This window comes from Balaenoptera ricei, chromosome 4 (assembly GCF_028023285.1).
Source record: "Balaenoptera ricei isolate mBalRic1 chromosome 4, mBalRic1.hap2, whole genome shotgun sequence".
NCBI lineage: Eukaryota > Metazoa > Chordata > Mammalia > Artiodactyla > Balaenopteridae > Balaenoptera > Balaenoptera ricei.
Genome location: NC_082642.1, coordinates 14,325,094 through 14,341,012, shown reverse-complemented (window position 1 = coordinate 14,341,012; position 15,919 = coordinate 14,325,094). Strand labels below are relative to the sequence as shown.

Below are 15,919 nucleotides of genomic sequence, written 5' to 3'. Positions count from 1 at the left end.
TTGTATAGTATTTATAAAGTATAAAGTAGTTGATATATATTAAAAAGTGAAGAATTCACAAATGGAAGCCTAAAAAAATTGGACATTATATCTGATGCTGTATTTTTAGCTAATTTCTCAAAAGAAAAGTCTGTCCAAGGAGTGCCTTACTTCGTTTTAAATTTATGATGGGAGGAAGGGATGCCACCCCCCATGACTCCAGGATGGAGGAGTGAGAATGAGAAATCTGGGGTCGTGCTTGCCAAGAGTCTAGCCTGAGTATCACCTGTTCTTAGAGCCTGGAAGGCAGCTGCAGCCTCGTTTAAGCTTTATGGTTTATTTCAGCCTGCATTTATTGAGTCTGTGACACACACTGTGCAAGCAGAAGGGAAGGAATACCTGCCTTTGAGGAATGGAGAGGTTTGTGGCTAATAAACAAGATGTGGCACCTAAGCAACTGAATTATCATGGTTGGTAGAATATCCAAGTTATTTTATCTGGTCAAGGTTTTCCCTTACTGACCAGATGGAAAAATGCCCATGCATTTTCTCAAGTCTGTCAGAAGTCTTGAAAACACTATCCAAATAGTTGTTGCAGCACACAGCAAACAGAGACAAGAATCAGGCAGCTAAAGGGCGGATATGGCCTCTCACTGCTCTGTCAAGACATGCATTCCCCACTACCTGTTTTCTGATCTAACCAGCTTCAGATTGGTTGCTACTCTACCTAAATTCATTGAAAAATTGCTATAATGTGATCCATCATTTGCCTATGTCAACTGAGCTTCTTTTAGCATTTTAAATTTGACTTCATGGAATAAGATAATTCTATTACAGATCAGAAGCTTGAACTGCAAGGTGTAATTATGAGTCCTAATTCTAGCACTCAGAAAACAAATAAAACAAAACAAAAACAAAATAACCAAAACCAAACCTAACATGCATATAAGTGCCACAAACGCTGTAAAAATGAGTGTGTGAAAACTTATTTCATCCTCACCACAATTCTATTCATTCGTCAACAGCTATTTGGTGAACTCTGTTACAGATTCTGATGCTGTGAAGTAGAAGCTATCATTATCCCCATTCATGAATGAACCTGATTCACCCCCTCAGGCCTCCTTTTGGGTATCCTGGCCTCACCGACCTCTTGAGATTTTTGAATGCTCTCTTGGCAAGGAAAGCAAACTGCAATCCCCAAACTTCCTCTTTCCTGAGAGTTCTGCTCTGGACTCTCCGGAGCCCACAGTGGATTCAGCGGAGTTTAACTTATTTGATTCTCTTCAAAAGAGTAGCAAGGGCTCCTTTTCTTGTCCTTGGGGATTGGGACTCAGATGAGGGAATGAAAGAACCCACACCACAAGTGGTCCACAGTCTGTCCTCCTGCTGGAAGTGCAGTAAACCAGGGAGGAGATGACATGTGGGAAGCTTGTCTGAAAAATCTTTCGAAAAGAGGCAGTCTATGCAAACCTTCCTTCACTGGGTTCCTTCTCATTTCCTCTTTATAGCTTAACTCTCTATAAAATACAAAATGTGGGTGCAGATGATGAGAAATGGTAGGAAAAAACAAGACCAAATGATCTAGGTAATTGTTACTCAGCGTATATCCACAAGCCTCATTTTAATGAAGGATATCTATATCGTGGCCTGGAACATTGCCCATGACATAGTAAGTTAAAAAATAGTAAAAAGTAAAAGAAAGAATCTTTGGTGTAGGGAGATACCACAAGTGCATGAGCAGACCCAGGCCAAGAGCCCAGGTCTCCCATGTCCAGTGTCAATTGCCCTACCTTCCCTGCTTCCCAGATGCCAAGGTTGTGTGAAGACTGACTTGGAGACACACAGTATAATTCAGTACTTGTATTCTCTCGCTTCTGGCAGGCATTGTGCAGGTGTTAATAATTCAATAAGTCATGGCTCTAACCCAGCAGAGGATGCTTTGAAAAGGACAAACACACTGAAATCTGGGAAAGTGCAGTAAGTGAGGCTAAACAGGTAGAAGTAGTCAGATATATGAGCATACCACATGCAAAACATAGCAAAGCTGACCTTTGTTGTGTTACTGATGCATAACCATGAAAAAAACCCTACATCTTTAAATATCATATATCTTCGAATCATCTGGAGGTAGAGGTATGTTAAAAATGTATCTGAGAGAGAGAGAAAAATAATTCAAACAGACCATTGTAGCCAACGTGCCTTTGCCAAGGAAAGGTCTTTGTAGCTAAAGTGAAATGGCATTTCTTTTTTAATGAGGTGAACATTTGTGAAGAGCTATTATGCATATTTTTCAAAAAATAATAGCGTAGATCTCTCCTGTAAAGCAATAAATGTTGGGTTTAGTCCACCTAACCTATTGTCTAAAATATAATGCAATTTTTAACATAAGCATCTACGAATAAATTGAGTTATATATTGCAAGTTGGAACAATTCACAAAGCTATAGCAAAAAGCTTTTCTTATTAAAGATTTCATATGGTAAAAACTGAGTGTAATAATTATCTTGCCCAGATTTCACTTAAAAAAAAACCCAAACTGTTATGTTTGTGGGAAGAAAGCCCATATCTTACACATTGAAAATTAAATCAGTTGTCAGATGATACTTTGAAACTAAAGACCAGCTCATAGTAATTAAAAGAATAATGTTTCAAGAATCAAGTAAATCTGAAAGTCAATAAAACACAAAAATAATTTATTGGTGCTTTTAAACACTTGAAAATAAATTCTAAAAACTTATTTTAAATGATGTGTAACTTCTGTGCAGCAGAACCACAAATCAAATCATCTCTCTGTTCACCTAGTTCAAAGTTTGAAAGGTAAAGCGTGACTTTTTGAAGTTGACTGACCGTAAAATGTGAATTTTTTAACTGGATTTCTCAATATTCCTGTGGTAACAGATTTCTCCAGGAGCCCACTGCATTTGGGCACCTCTCCCAGAACCCTGGAACTACTCCCCCAGGGTCAGGCAATGATGTGTTTTGGATGCAGGTGCTGGGCATGTTTTAGCAGGGGGATCATTTGTTCACGTTAAAGATCATGGGTTTATTTACGGACCCCAGACTCTTTTGGTCCACAGAGCTCGGGTTTACTCCCAGGGCGGAGCTAGGGGTCCTGGCATCCCTCTGAGTCTTTTGTGCTGACCAGCAGGGTAGATTTAAGTGTTTCTTTATCAACCCTGGTGGTTGCTTGGCTTGACATTTGGAAACTGGTGGAAGAGCTGGGATGCTGGACAGTGGGATCAGAAAAACATATTTAGAATAAATAAGTTTGGCATGAGGTTTTCTTTGAACTGCAACCCTTAAGTCATTGGGAAACTAATGGTACAACTAACATTTTACTTAAAAAAAAAAAGGCTTAAAAAAGTCACTTTTGTGTTCTGTGGCATAAGCTGAAGCTTCTGTTGCAATTTAAAACCAAAAAGCATTTTCTTTTCAAATGGAATTTCTAGGTTGAGGGAGGCCTTTTAAAAAATGATAGAAAAAGAAGCTTTGATTGCATAAATCGTTAAATCATTAGACTATTCGGATGAACAATAGAAATGAAATCATCTCTCTTTTAAAAGCAGATCTGAAGTTTAACTCCTGTAGGTTACCACTTAAATCATCATAATAAATCACAACCAAGGAAAACACTTAGGAAAGAATCAATCACTTAAAAGCACTTAAAAGTGCTGAGAAGGCATAGAATATATACATTCAAGTCAAAGTAAAATTAAGATACTGATGAACATAGAGATTGGAGCAAGTCTTAAGGCAGCTTAGAAGACTTTAGTGTTCGGTCATAGAAGTTTCTACATCACAAAATCCACTAACACATACTGTTCCTGAACAAAAAATTCATGTTAGAAGCAGAACCTGGAGTCAGCTTCAGTCCTATCACTTTCTGCCAGTGATACCTGGGTGTTTTATTTTCATGTCCAGTTGAACATTGTCAATGAATTTACATTTTTAAAATTTTGCTTAACTCTGAAAAACATGGTGTAAATTGCTTGAAATTAAGTACTAATATACGCTTTTGGAAACAGCATTTTTTTTCTATCTACTTCCAAGTAGTTGAGTATGTTCCTTATGGTGATATGAGCTTTCAGAGTACTGATAACTTATGACACAAATGTGTTCTTTGTCAGGGAAGGATTCAGTGAATAGAATAAGGTGTTCTAAGATGAAAGCTCTTGAGAATGTTAAAGAATCTAAAATTCTTGGGACTTCCCTGGTGGTCCAGTGGTTAAGACTCGTGCGTCCAATGCAGAGGGCATGGGTTAGATCCCTCTTTGGGGATCTAAAATTCTTAAACATGTACAATAATTGCACATAGATTATAACTTTAAACACACGTTTGATTCTTCTTTACACATCTACCTCATCATATAGAAAACATTGAACTTTCTTTTGTACAGTTCTGAAAATTATCAAAGTGTGCCTTAGCCATAGCTTCTGAGAAATAGACATGGCAAATTTTCTCTCAATTCATACATGGTAGAGTACAGTAATTAGAATCACTGTCATTTAAGAATACCACCTCCTTAGCTGAAGACATTGGAGATTTGATTTCAACATTCTCAAGAGTATTGACTCTAAAAAGATATTATTTATTGAGGCTTCAAATAATTTTAGGTGGAAAAAATTCTCTATCGTAGAATTATCTATAGTATGGGATACTGTAGGTAAGTCTAGATTCATATGGATCATATACTTAGCAACTTTCCAAAGGTATTTCATGAAATTCATCACAAATAAATGTTCCTACGAAACTAAAACTGGAAATGAAAGTTAAACTGTGGGATACTTTTAAGTCAATAAGTAGAGGTGGAAGAAAGGCAGCTTGGTGAGGTGGGAAAAAAAACCTGAACTTGGAATCTGTCCTAAACCCATCCAGGTCTATTTGTTGTGTGATGAGTTAGCTCTCTGTGTGCCAGTTTCCTCCTCAGTAAAATAGCTGCTCTTAAGACCTAACTGACCAGTCGTTGTCATGAAGATTAAATATACTAATTTTCAGTAAACCACCTTAGACAGTGACTGGCACCTATTAGATATTCAATAAATATTAATCAAATCTGCATTCTCCCAAGTTAAAGATGAAAGTAGTGAAAATAAATACCCTTAAATAGCTCATTCTAGTTGAAGTACCATTTTTTATGTAGTGCAACAGTTTTGCACGCTGTGATCACTACAGTGAATCTGTGACTTTTAAAGTGAAACCTCCATTTGTCTGCTTCAGACAGGTGAGCAAGTCACCCTACGAGGGGGTCTGTCAACTGTTCTCTTCGGTTTGTCAGTTTGACTGCCTTCCCAGATCTAAGAACCGTGGAAATACTTATCCGGGTAATGTCCCTGAAACATCCTGACTGCAAATATAAAGGCATTTGTACAAACATCTAAATCCTGATGGCTCTGAACCTCCACCTACTTACACAGAATGTAAAATCCCTTCCAGAGTCTCCTTTTCTCTTGAATGTTTATGGGAATCCCAAAGGGGAACCTCATGAGTGATGTTAATGTCCCCCAAGTCACTGGCTCTCAAGCGTTGCTGTACATTAAAGCCACCCAAGGAGATTTAAAGAGCTCTGCTGCCTGGTCCATCCCACCCCATGCCAATTAAGTCAGAATCCCTGGGGGAGGCACCGGGCACAACTCCTGGGTAATTTCAGTGTGCAGCCTGGTCGGAGAAGGGCCTCAAGCCCACCGGCGTGCAGTTCCCACCCCACGTGAAGTCCCCTGGACAGTTTGGCTTCTATCTGCTGGATCAAAACCCCACCTGTCAAATGACAGAACCCCTGCCCTTCCCCGTCCAGTGTCTTTCTAGAGTCCCAGCTTTGGTCCCTCATTAGAATCACTTAGGTAGAGTTAAAAAAAAAAAAAATATTGCAGCCCAGGCCCTACCATAGAGTAACTCAATCAGAGTTCCTAGGCATCTGGGATTTGTAAAAGCTCCTCACACATTCTGAGAGTCCAGGGTTGAGAACGCCTGCCCTGAGGGCTTTCAGGAGGAGGGCACGGTGTGGGGGCGGGGGGGGGGGGGCCAGTGCACATATGACCAGAGTCTGGAACTTGCCACGCCTCAGCTCCAGCTGCCCACGTGCTTGCTCGGCTCAGACACAGCCCTGCTACCTGCGCCCACCTACTCTCGCTGTGCTCCGAGCTGCTGGCCGCGCTCTCCATACCGCCTGCACTGCAGCTGCCGGCTGCCTGCAATTCTAGGACAGCCTCGTTCCTGCGGGCACCTGTTATTTTTGCCACCAGCACCTGAAGCTCTATTTCTGCCTGCCTCCTGGTCTTTGCTGCTTATCTCTCCCTCCAACTTCTTTTCCTTGTGTCCAGTTCTTTTAGAGGTGGTCCCTTAGTAGAGGTATTTGGACACCCACTTAAATTCTTTCTAGTTTACCAGCCAGCATTCTGGGAAGAGAGGAGGGTCCCAGCAGGGACACAATGCTGCCTCCCCCTCTCCCCATTTTACCAATTAGTGCTCTCGTCCTCAGAGTACAGGCAGGCCAGCAGGTGGTTGGATTAGGAGGGCCACGTCCATTCTCACAAAGTCCCACAAAAAGGTGCTGACCCTCAGGGCTGTACTAGACCCCTTCCCATTTATAGGAATTTCCCGCTTAAGGGTTTGGTTATTCCTCTCTGTGTCTGGCTTCTGTCATTAACCCCTTCCTCATACATATATCACTACATGCCTGAAGCCCAATCAGGGATAAAATTCAAGCTCCTTCCCTTGGGTTGTCTGGACCTTGGACAAATCAGGAACTAGGGCTAGACCCCTGTATTAGTGCCTGGGAACATTCTGGAGCCTTTAATAAGGTACTTTTTTGCCCAGAACATAGGGAAGACCCTTAAGGAATGGTGGTTTATTCCACAGGCCAGTGTATCTGAGACCTAGCAACAGTCCAGCCATTACATGAAACATTCAGTAGGGCCAAACAAGCCAGAAATGTTCCTTTAAAATCAGACTACTTTTCCCTGGAAGGTTAGATGGTTTCAAACTCTTTTGACTCTAATAAACTTGGATGAAGCAAAAGACCCCTGTAGACTACCTGCCCCCACTTGGTACTATAAAAGCAAGCCAAAAGCCGAACAATAAGTCAGCACAAAGGGGAAGAATGGTGGTGTTTTCCCTAAGAGGGTGGTGTAAATCATTAATTTATGCCAGAACTGAGTACAGGCAGTGTCATAAAATTGAATCATTATGACACTAGACTACAAACCACCATTGGGAACACCTGCAGAAGGAATAAACAGTTAAGATATAGTTCGCCTTGTGACCCTAGGAAAGAACCCAGAGGCTGCTCATAGAACTTCACAGTAACTCTCCAGAAACCTGCTATGTCAGAACTCAGAATAGTGAAACTCGGCTGGTTCTCATCTCATCCCACGTGCTACCTGGAGCCCTTCTCTGCCTGTCTGTTGCTAGTTGGCCAAGAGATCTTCTACCTCGGCCCTGTGTTGTAGGTCCCTGTGCTATCATCAGAGCAGCATCTTTAGACAAGAAAAGCAAGTCAGAGGATGACTAGTGCTGAGGTCTGAAGTCATTGTCCTAGAAACCCAAAATAACATTTTTTCCAGATCTGAGTCCCAAGGACCACATTTTCACAGATCTCTGGGGAAGAGAAGAGCTGTGTAAATTCAGTTACCAAAAATGACAGAAAAGATTAGACATTCTTTCTCAACAGAAGAATTCCTTTATTTTTCCATCAGGCATCTTTGCCCCTCTAGTTTGTCCTTGAAAACTTAATTGGAATGGAGCAAGGCACAGTACGAAAAGGGAAAAGAAGTATGTTTGCAAGCATAATTTTTAACATCTTGGAACCAATGGAAAAATACATCAGGAATAGTTTGTTATTTGGGTGTTCACTGCTAAAGCAGTCCATAATAAGGGACATTCTCTTCTCCCTCAAGAACAGATTGGTCACTGCTGACTCCAATCAAGTTCTTTCTCAATGTAACCAACCCAGAACAATTGCATTAAGTGACTTTCCTAAAACCAAAGTCTTATTCTCATTTATTAGACTTTCCTTTCAGGTAATTTGGAGTTCTGTATCATCTCTCCACTGATGAGATTTTTTGGATTTTTGAGCTGTGCCTCCAGAAGCAATTCAATTTCTCTTCTGGAGGAATTGCACAAAGACTTAACATTTTATTAAATCCATTTGCTGCATCTTTCAAGACCATCAAGGAAATGGCATCCTTAAATTTGGCAGTATTCTTTAACAAACACACGCTCTGGTGCATGTATTCAGCCTTGATGTTTTCTGTGCTGCATCAATCAAATTTAATTAAAATGAGTAGAAAGATTACAGTAATTTCCATTTATCATCCCCAAATGCCATTATGAGACTGAAGCCCCTCATACCTGCACCTGTCAAGCATGGTGATAAAACTATAATGGGCTATTCAAGGGGGTTATGTCATTGCCATCCTTAGAAATTTTAAGGTAATAATGAGCAACCATCTGTCTTGAATGTCATCAAAATGGGGACCAGGCCAGCTGATCTCTTAAAACCTATTCAGATAAATTTTTCCCATTAAGCAGTGAATCAGACTCATACATAGAAGGACATGGATCATATATATTTATATGTTAATACTTAAGCATTAATAACGATTTTTTTTCTTGTTTTCTAAAGGTGAAAGAAATGAGAAAAAATTGAGACAAAGGGCAAGAGAGAAAGAGAGAGCAAGAGGACCATCTCTCTGAGAGGCTGAAGCTCTACATAGTGGTAAAGAATACAAAGCCATTATTTTGGGGAAAATGTAGTGAAAAATTAAATTTTAGAAAATGCTGAATGAGGTAAATATACTTTCTTAGGGTTAAGATAAGACAAAAATTAAGAGAAGGCTTTGAATCTTGTTGGCAAGAAATGTCATGGTGAATTAATATGGATCCCCAAAATGTTGCCTATTGGGTAGAGATAGACAGTCCTGGCAGGTGACTCAGATATAGAGTCTTTTATGATCGGGATGAAGAAGCAGAAGAAAACAACAATAATACTCAATTACTCTTAGCTACATGGAGTACTGATGAATCCGGAAGAAAGAGGAAAACAACAGCAGCAAAATGGAATAAAATATCTGTCACAAGATAAAGAGGTGAATAGGATACAAGATGTGACAGCATCGATACTTTGGTGGAAGAAGAAAAGTCATTCTTGGTTCTACCTATCAAGGCCGTCTCCGGTTAGTGTTAAGGCTGAGAAAGGAAAAGAGGAGAAAAGGGAGGAGTGTTGGTCGGCAAGGACAGGGTTACTTGGGTTCATTGTCATCTACAAAGGGGACAGGGAGGAAGAAGCGAAGCCCAAGGAGAGGAAGAAAATGACAGTGATAAAAGGAGAAAGGAATGAATTAGAGAACATGGTAGTAGAATAGATAAACAAATCCAAGTGCTATTTCTTAAAATGATCAGTATAATATGCAGTTTCATAACTTAAAGAAGGGGGAAAATACATACACGTCACTTTCTACAGGAAAAGTCTATAATCAAATATATGAAAAAGACATGAAACTAATAATGGGTTATGGTGCACTACTCTATCCTTTGGGTGACCTTTTTAACTTCTCTAAGGCTTGTAAAATATGATTAATATTATTATTTACCTCATGAATTTTTTGGTGAATTTTAATTGGAATCATTTATGTGAAATATATATTTATAATGCCAGGTAATAGTGTTCAACGATTGTTGTTATTAAAAGTTTTGAAAAGCTGGAGAGAATAGATGGTTTACTAGGAAAGCAAAGTTGACTTTTACGGTAAGTAAAGTTGAACAGTTTACAAAAAACTGTCCACAGTGGAAGCACTTCACAAATTACCTCTAAATGTGTGGCTCAGTCATTCGTAGCCCCAACACTACTGACAGAGCCCCAGTGGGCATCGCTGCCAGCTGAACTCCACTGCCGAGAGAATGGCTCTATAGTGTCACCTCCCTCAGCCGCGCTAGTGAGGAAGCAGAAAACCTAAGTGTTCAATCGCATAAGAAATTGAAACCATAATCAAAAGATCACTTCCCAAAATGGCACCAGGCTCCATGGTAGTTTTAAAATATGTTCACAATTCTTTGAAACTCCTCCTTTCAAGAGGTGGAGCTTAATTCCCCTCCCACTGAGCGTGGACTGGTCTTAGTGACTTGCTTCTAACAAACAGAATATGGCGAAGTGACAGTGTGTGACTTCAGAGAGTAGTTAATAAAGGGCATTGCTGCTTTCTTCTTGCTCTCTCTCTTTCTGGTTTCACTTGCTCTGGGGGAAAGTTACCTTCACACCATGAGGACACCCAAGCAGCCCTATGGAAGGCACATGGTGAAGAACTGAGGCTTTCTGCCAATGGCTATGTGAGTGAGCCATGTTGGAGTGGATCCTCCAGGCCCAGTCGAGTCTTCAGATACTGCAGCCGTGGCCAGCAGCTTGTCTGCAACCTCATGTGAGACCCTGAGCTAGAACTACCCAGCTAAGCTGATGCTCCTAGACTCTGATCCCTCAAAAACAATACAAAATAGTACAAGTTTGTTGTTTGAACTGACACATTTTAGGGTAATTCGTTACACAGCAATAGATAAGTAATACACCAAAGGTTGCTTTCTGAAGGTGGGTATTGCATATTTTTAGCTTGCAGGGCACATCCCTTGAGCATCGGTCTATGCCCAGGTTGGCCCCTGGGTTGCAGAACTGACTCTACCCCTCAGGTCATCGAACTTCCTTGGGCTTCAGTTTCCTCCAACATAATTCTGGGTTTAAAAGTTTATATTCCCACCTTGCTCTGAACTTCTTAGATTTTATGACTTAAAATTCTCAACTGCAATTATATACTATGATAAACAAACACAGACGTGTGGTTAAAAGAGTAGCTAAAATTTAATCGAGAAGTTACGGTACCATTATGTTACAGCTTTATCAGAGAAAAAAACTTACATGAAAAACTTTCAAGGGAAAGCACATCTCATGTCTTACTTGGCTTTATTTCTCCCTGGGCCCCAGTACCTGGCATATAGGAGATACCTACTACAGAGGGTGCCTAATGTTCATTTGTGGCCCCTACTATAATCCAAGTTGGTTGTGGCATACAGCTTCTTAACTAGGGGTTCACAGACAATAATTCTTTCTGGGCACCGAAAGTACACCGTGTTCTTGCCATTATGTGGGAGCTCCACTCTCATTAGCATTTAAAAGAGAACACTTATTAGCTGAACTACTAAATGTCCTTTATACAATATAATGAGTTTCATTGAAAAGAATCACCAGCTTAGCTAAGGAGAAATTTAAACACTCTGCCATCATTTATGAATTCAACCCTTCCAGGATGGTATTTTTAAACGTACTTTGAATGAAGGGAAGAAGAAAAGTGGTAGAAATCTTGACAAAAGAAATGTAATTAGAGTTTTTTAAAAATGGCAATTCTATGCTTTATGAAGATATCTTTGATCTTACTTCTCAGAAGCCAGGGAGACAGGGGCATTGTTGCCCCCGACTTTCTCTCTGCACTGTGCCTCAGAACAGGTAACTGGGATGGAATGAGCTTGCTTTTGTTAAAAGTGATGGAGAAAAATTGCACAAAACCATAATCAAAAACCACTGTAATGCAAATCAATAAGGCAGAGGAACACTGCAGGAAACAAGCAATGGAATTATACTTGATCTTTCTTTCAGTATCTCAAGATTACCCTAGACATTTGCTTTGTACATCCAACTCATTACATTTAAATTAATGCATCATATCAGAATTAAATAAAACTATTAATTAGTGTACATTGTTCCCCCTCTCTATTTTTTATCTTGGAATGTTAAAGGTCATAATTCATTCACTCATTCATTTATTTATTAATTCAGCAACTCCTAAGTTCAAGACAAAACTAAATGGTAAATTTCCATAAACTTTTCATATAGACCACAACATCCTAAGAGATTATACAGGACAAAAGTATACCTAGAGCCACAGAAGGTTAAGATAAATTTAGATGTTACATATGTAAGCATTTATCAAAAGGACATGTGGTGAGCAGGGAGACTGATGTCATGGGTTGATGTCACTTCCTTCATGATCCTACCTTCATTATCTTTGTAAGGCACAGATCTGATTATTATCATCATCTCTATGTCTAAAAGCCTTAAGCAAGTATGAGCCTTATAGAATATAGTTCTCCTAAACATAGCACAGTGAGACACTAAAATGTCCACCTGAACTCACCTCTCCATTTTAATCCTCAACCCTGTCCCACACCTTTCCCTTTCCTGCTCCACAACCTATACCAGCAGCCCAAACCCACCCCTATCTACTTCCTCAAGGCAACCTGAGCCCCAGGCAGAGTGTGCTATCTCTTTGTTTCTAGGTCTTGTCAAGATCATTCTTAGTTTTCTGCTTTTGCATACTCTCTTCTCTTTGTTTTCATTTCCCATGAAATCTGCATGATAATCTCCTAATTATCTTTATAGCCATCTCTAAAACACCCAACCCACAATCAGCTTCCCGTGAACACCTTGCCTCCAGGGAGCAATTCAGTCCCCTGGTTGCCTTTTTTTGGCCTTTGTCTCCCTGGATTCTAGCATGGTGCCTGCCATGCAACCATGTGGTGCTCAGGCCACACTCGGTCCATGCTTGAAATGAAAAGCTGGGAAGCCCTTCAGGCAGACCCTGACACTGAGCGGTAGCAACGTAAGCTTTGTTCTCTCCACCCCAAGGAAGCAGGCAGTCTTTGAAGAACCCATTACAATCACTCACGTAGGAACAGAGAATTTTTCCAGAAAAAAGTATCCAGCCCTCAGTGAAACTTTTTCACCCCAGGATAAATCAAGGACTTTGATGTTCTACAGCTTCATCCTTGGATTTGATTTGACAGCTTATTAAAACGTCTACCCAACGATTTGTCAACAAGAGTAATGGCAAACTTTGACTGCTCCTCTCATCTCTATGCATTGCACTGTAATCAAGTGATCCCTGCCCATCCCAGTCTGGAAGAGGGAGCCAGATGCGTGTTTTATGCTCTATGTCAAGTCAGAGAATTATTAGGTTTACAGCATCCTCCTTAAAACCCAGTCATATAGTTCAATCATTCATTTTACAAAGGAGAAAACTGAAGCTCACAGGTGTTAAATTAATTATCCAAGGCCCCACCATTAGTTGTAGAGATAATGGACAAACTCCAGCTTTCTGGACTCTCGCTGAAGTGTTCTTTTCACCATATCATCTGGATTTCCCCACATTCCTGTTCTTTTTCTTGAATTTTTATTTTACAAAGTCATGCACAGCACATCTAATTTGGCTCCCATTGTCTTTTTTTTTTTTATTATTGGAAATTTAAATTTGGATTTGCATTGCTGCTTTTCCATTCAATGGTGATAAACACTTAAAATATCATCTGGGGGAATGGAAATAAAATAAGCATCTGGAAAGAATGTGCTGTAATGAAGATGTCATTGTTTGCCCATAAATGCTAGGCAAAGAATCTGGCTTTTCAAAAATAAATGCACGAAAACATCTATGTCCATCTCGATCTATATTTTAATAAAAAAATTAAAATGCACTGAAAGACTTTCAAAGATGACAGAATTAAATATAAGATAAATGACTAATTAGCTGAAAGGATAATAAAGATAGCCAAACATTCATTCATTCACTCACTCATTCATCTATCCATCCACTCAAGGTTTACTGAATAAATGATGTTAAGCCCCCCAACTGCTACTAAACCCATTTACTAATCAAAGAATAGTAAAAGGCAAAACAGTTTGAATTACAAATCAAAAAATCTAAGTTAAAAATTTCCCTCTGCCACTCATAAGTCTTGGCAAACCCTCTAACACACGGTCTTCTACTCTGTATTATTCCCATCAGCATACAAAAGTACTGTTATTTCTCCCACCTTAAAAATAAAACGATTTGTCTTTCGGCCTCACTTTTCCCTCCAGCTATCATCTCATTTCTTTGCTCCCCATCCTTTGAAAGACTCGTCTATACACACAGTTTCCAATTTCTTTCCTTCCATTCTATCTTGAACCCATTACATTCAGGCTTTTACCCTGACACTCCACCAACACGGTTCTTATCAATGTCATCAATGACATTCATGTTCTTCACCTTACTTGACCTTTCAGCAGTATTTGACACCATTCATCATGCTCCTTCTGGAGACTCTCCATCTGACTCCCAGGACACCATACTTTCTTGGTTTTCCTTCTCCCTACTGGCTTCTCCCTCTCGGTCTCCTTTGCTGGTTCCTGACTTCTTACCACCATTGAAGTGCCTCAAAGCTTGGTTCTTGGATCTCTCCTCTAGTACTTCCTTAGAGATCTCATCCAGCCTCATGTTTTCAATATCATCTCTATCCTGGTGACTTCTAAAATTATACTTGTAGCCTAAACTTCACTCCTGAACTCCAGAATTCTTTGTCCAACTGGCTATCAACAGCTTTGCTTTGTGGACTAATACACATCTCAAATGTAACAAATCAGCACTTGGTTGTCGATTGTCCCTCAAATGTGCTATCTTGCAATCTTCTCCAGTTAATACATGACACCTCCCTTCTTTTAAAATTTAAATCGTATCATGCCACACCTGAACTTAAAAGCCTCTGGTGTTTTCCCACCTCGTTCAGGCTTCCCAGGACCCGTCCCTTGTCACTGCTCAGATATTGTCTTTCATGCTCTCCCCTGGTACACTCCACCTCAGCCACATTGGTCACCTGTCCCAGGGTGCCATTGTGTATGTGGTTCCCAATTTCTGGATAGCTCTGCCCCAAATGTCCACATAGCTCCCTCTTTTCTTTCTTTCAAGGATCACCTTCTTTTTGAGGCCTTCCTTGGCCACCCTGTTTAAAGGAGCAACCCTGCCTTCCCATATACACACACTCCTTGCTCCCTTCCTTGCTTTATCATTGGCCTTATAACTTACCGTGAATGTTCTGTATGTTTTGCTTATTTATTTTGATTACTCCAAACTCCTCTACTAGCAATTCTTTTTGATTCACTCTTGTATCCCAGCACCTTGAAGAGCGGCTGGCACAAAATAGGCTCTCACAAAATATTAGGTGAATGAATGAAGGTAATCAGTGATAATAAGAAGAGCTACCACTTAGGTAGAGAAGTAAGTAAAAATTAAATAAGTACTTTGTACATGTTAATGCATCACAGATGTTAATTATTTAAATTAACATTATACACCCATGTGTATCTGTTGGAAGTAATTTTTAGGTGGAAACAGCAGGAAGGGAAGGAGAAATTCTAATTAAAAGGGATGGTAGATCTGTGATAAACCATAATGGAAAAGAATATGAAAAAGAATGTATATATATGTATTACTGAATCACTTTGCTGTACAGCAGAAATTAACACAACATTGTAAATCAAATACACTTGAATAAAATAAATTAAAAAAAAAAAAACAACCCAAAACCTTGGAGGGAAAATTAAAGGATACCCTTTAATCTTTAAAAAAAAAAAAGGATGGTAGAGAAGTACATGGTTTTGCAAGTCAGCCTCAGGCAAGGAAGAGACAGCTGATGGAAACACCCTGGAATCTGGCCCAGATTATCAGCTCCCCGGCCTGCCTAGGGGGTGAGGGCATGAGGGAGGAAGGGGTTGGGAGGCAGGCCGGGACTTGTGTGAGTGGGGTCAGGAGGTCGGTATGTGGTCTTCTGGATGCTTCAGGGTGAGACGTCTAGGCTCACAGACTGCCCTGTGCTGATGTCCATCTCGAGCATCTCTAACGGTTCTCAGTTTCTAGGTCAAGAGCCAGGGCTTGCAGTATTTGTCTGTCTCTAGGGCTAGATGTGCACACCCTAAAGTAAGCAAACCGCTTTGAGTCCAGGGAAAGGGTTGCCACGTATGTTCATATACTCTTTACTAGAGTGCTGTGCTATGAAAATAGAAATCCTCATGGTGGGTAATAGCACCAGAATGTCTCTATTATGCTGCTTTGTGCCTAACACACAGTGATGCAACATGTTTCTTCATGGCTTGGCGT

At 40.1% G+C, this 15,919-nt stretch overlaps 1 protein-coding gene and 1 pseudogene across 1 annotated transcript in view; both read right to left on the bottom strand.

Moving 5' to 3' along the window:
- Positions 1-14,263, bottom strand: part of LOC132365066 (eukaryotic translation initiation factor 4 gamma 2-like) — a 29,373-nt pseudogene extending 15,110 nt beyond the window's left edge.
- Positions 1-15,919, bottom strand: part of SLC9A9 (solute carrier family 9 member A9) — a 536,019-nt gene that overhangs the window by 242,521 nt on the left and 277,579 nt on the right. The window lies entirely within an intron of this gene.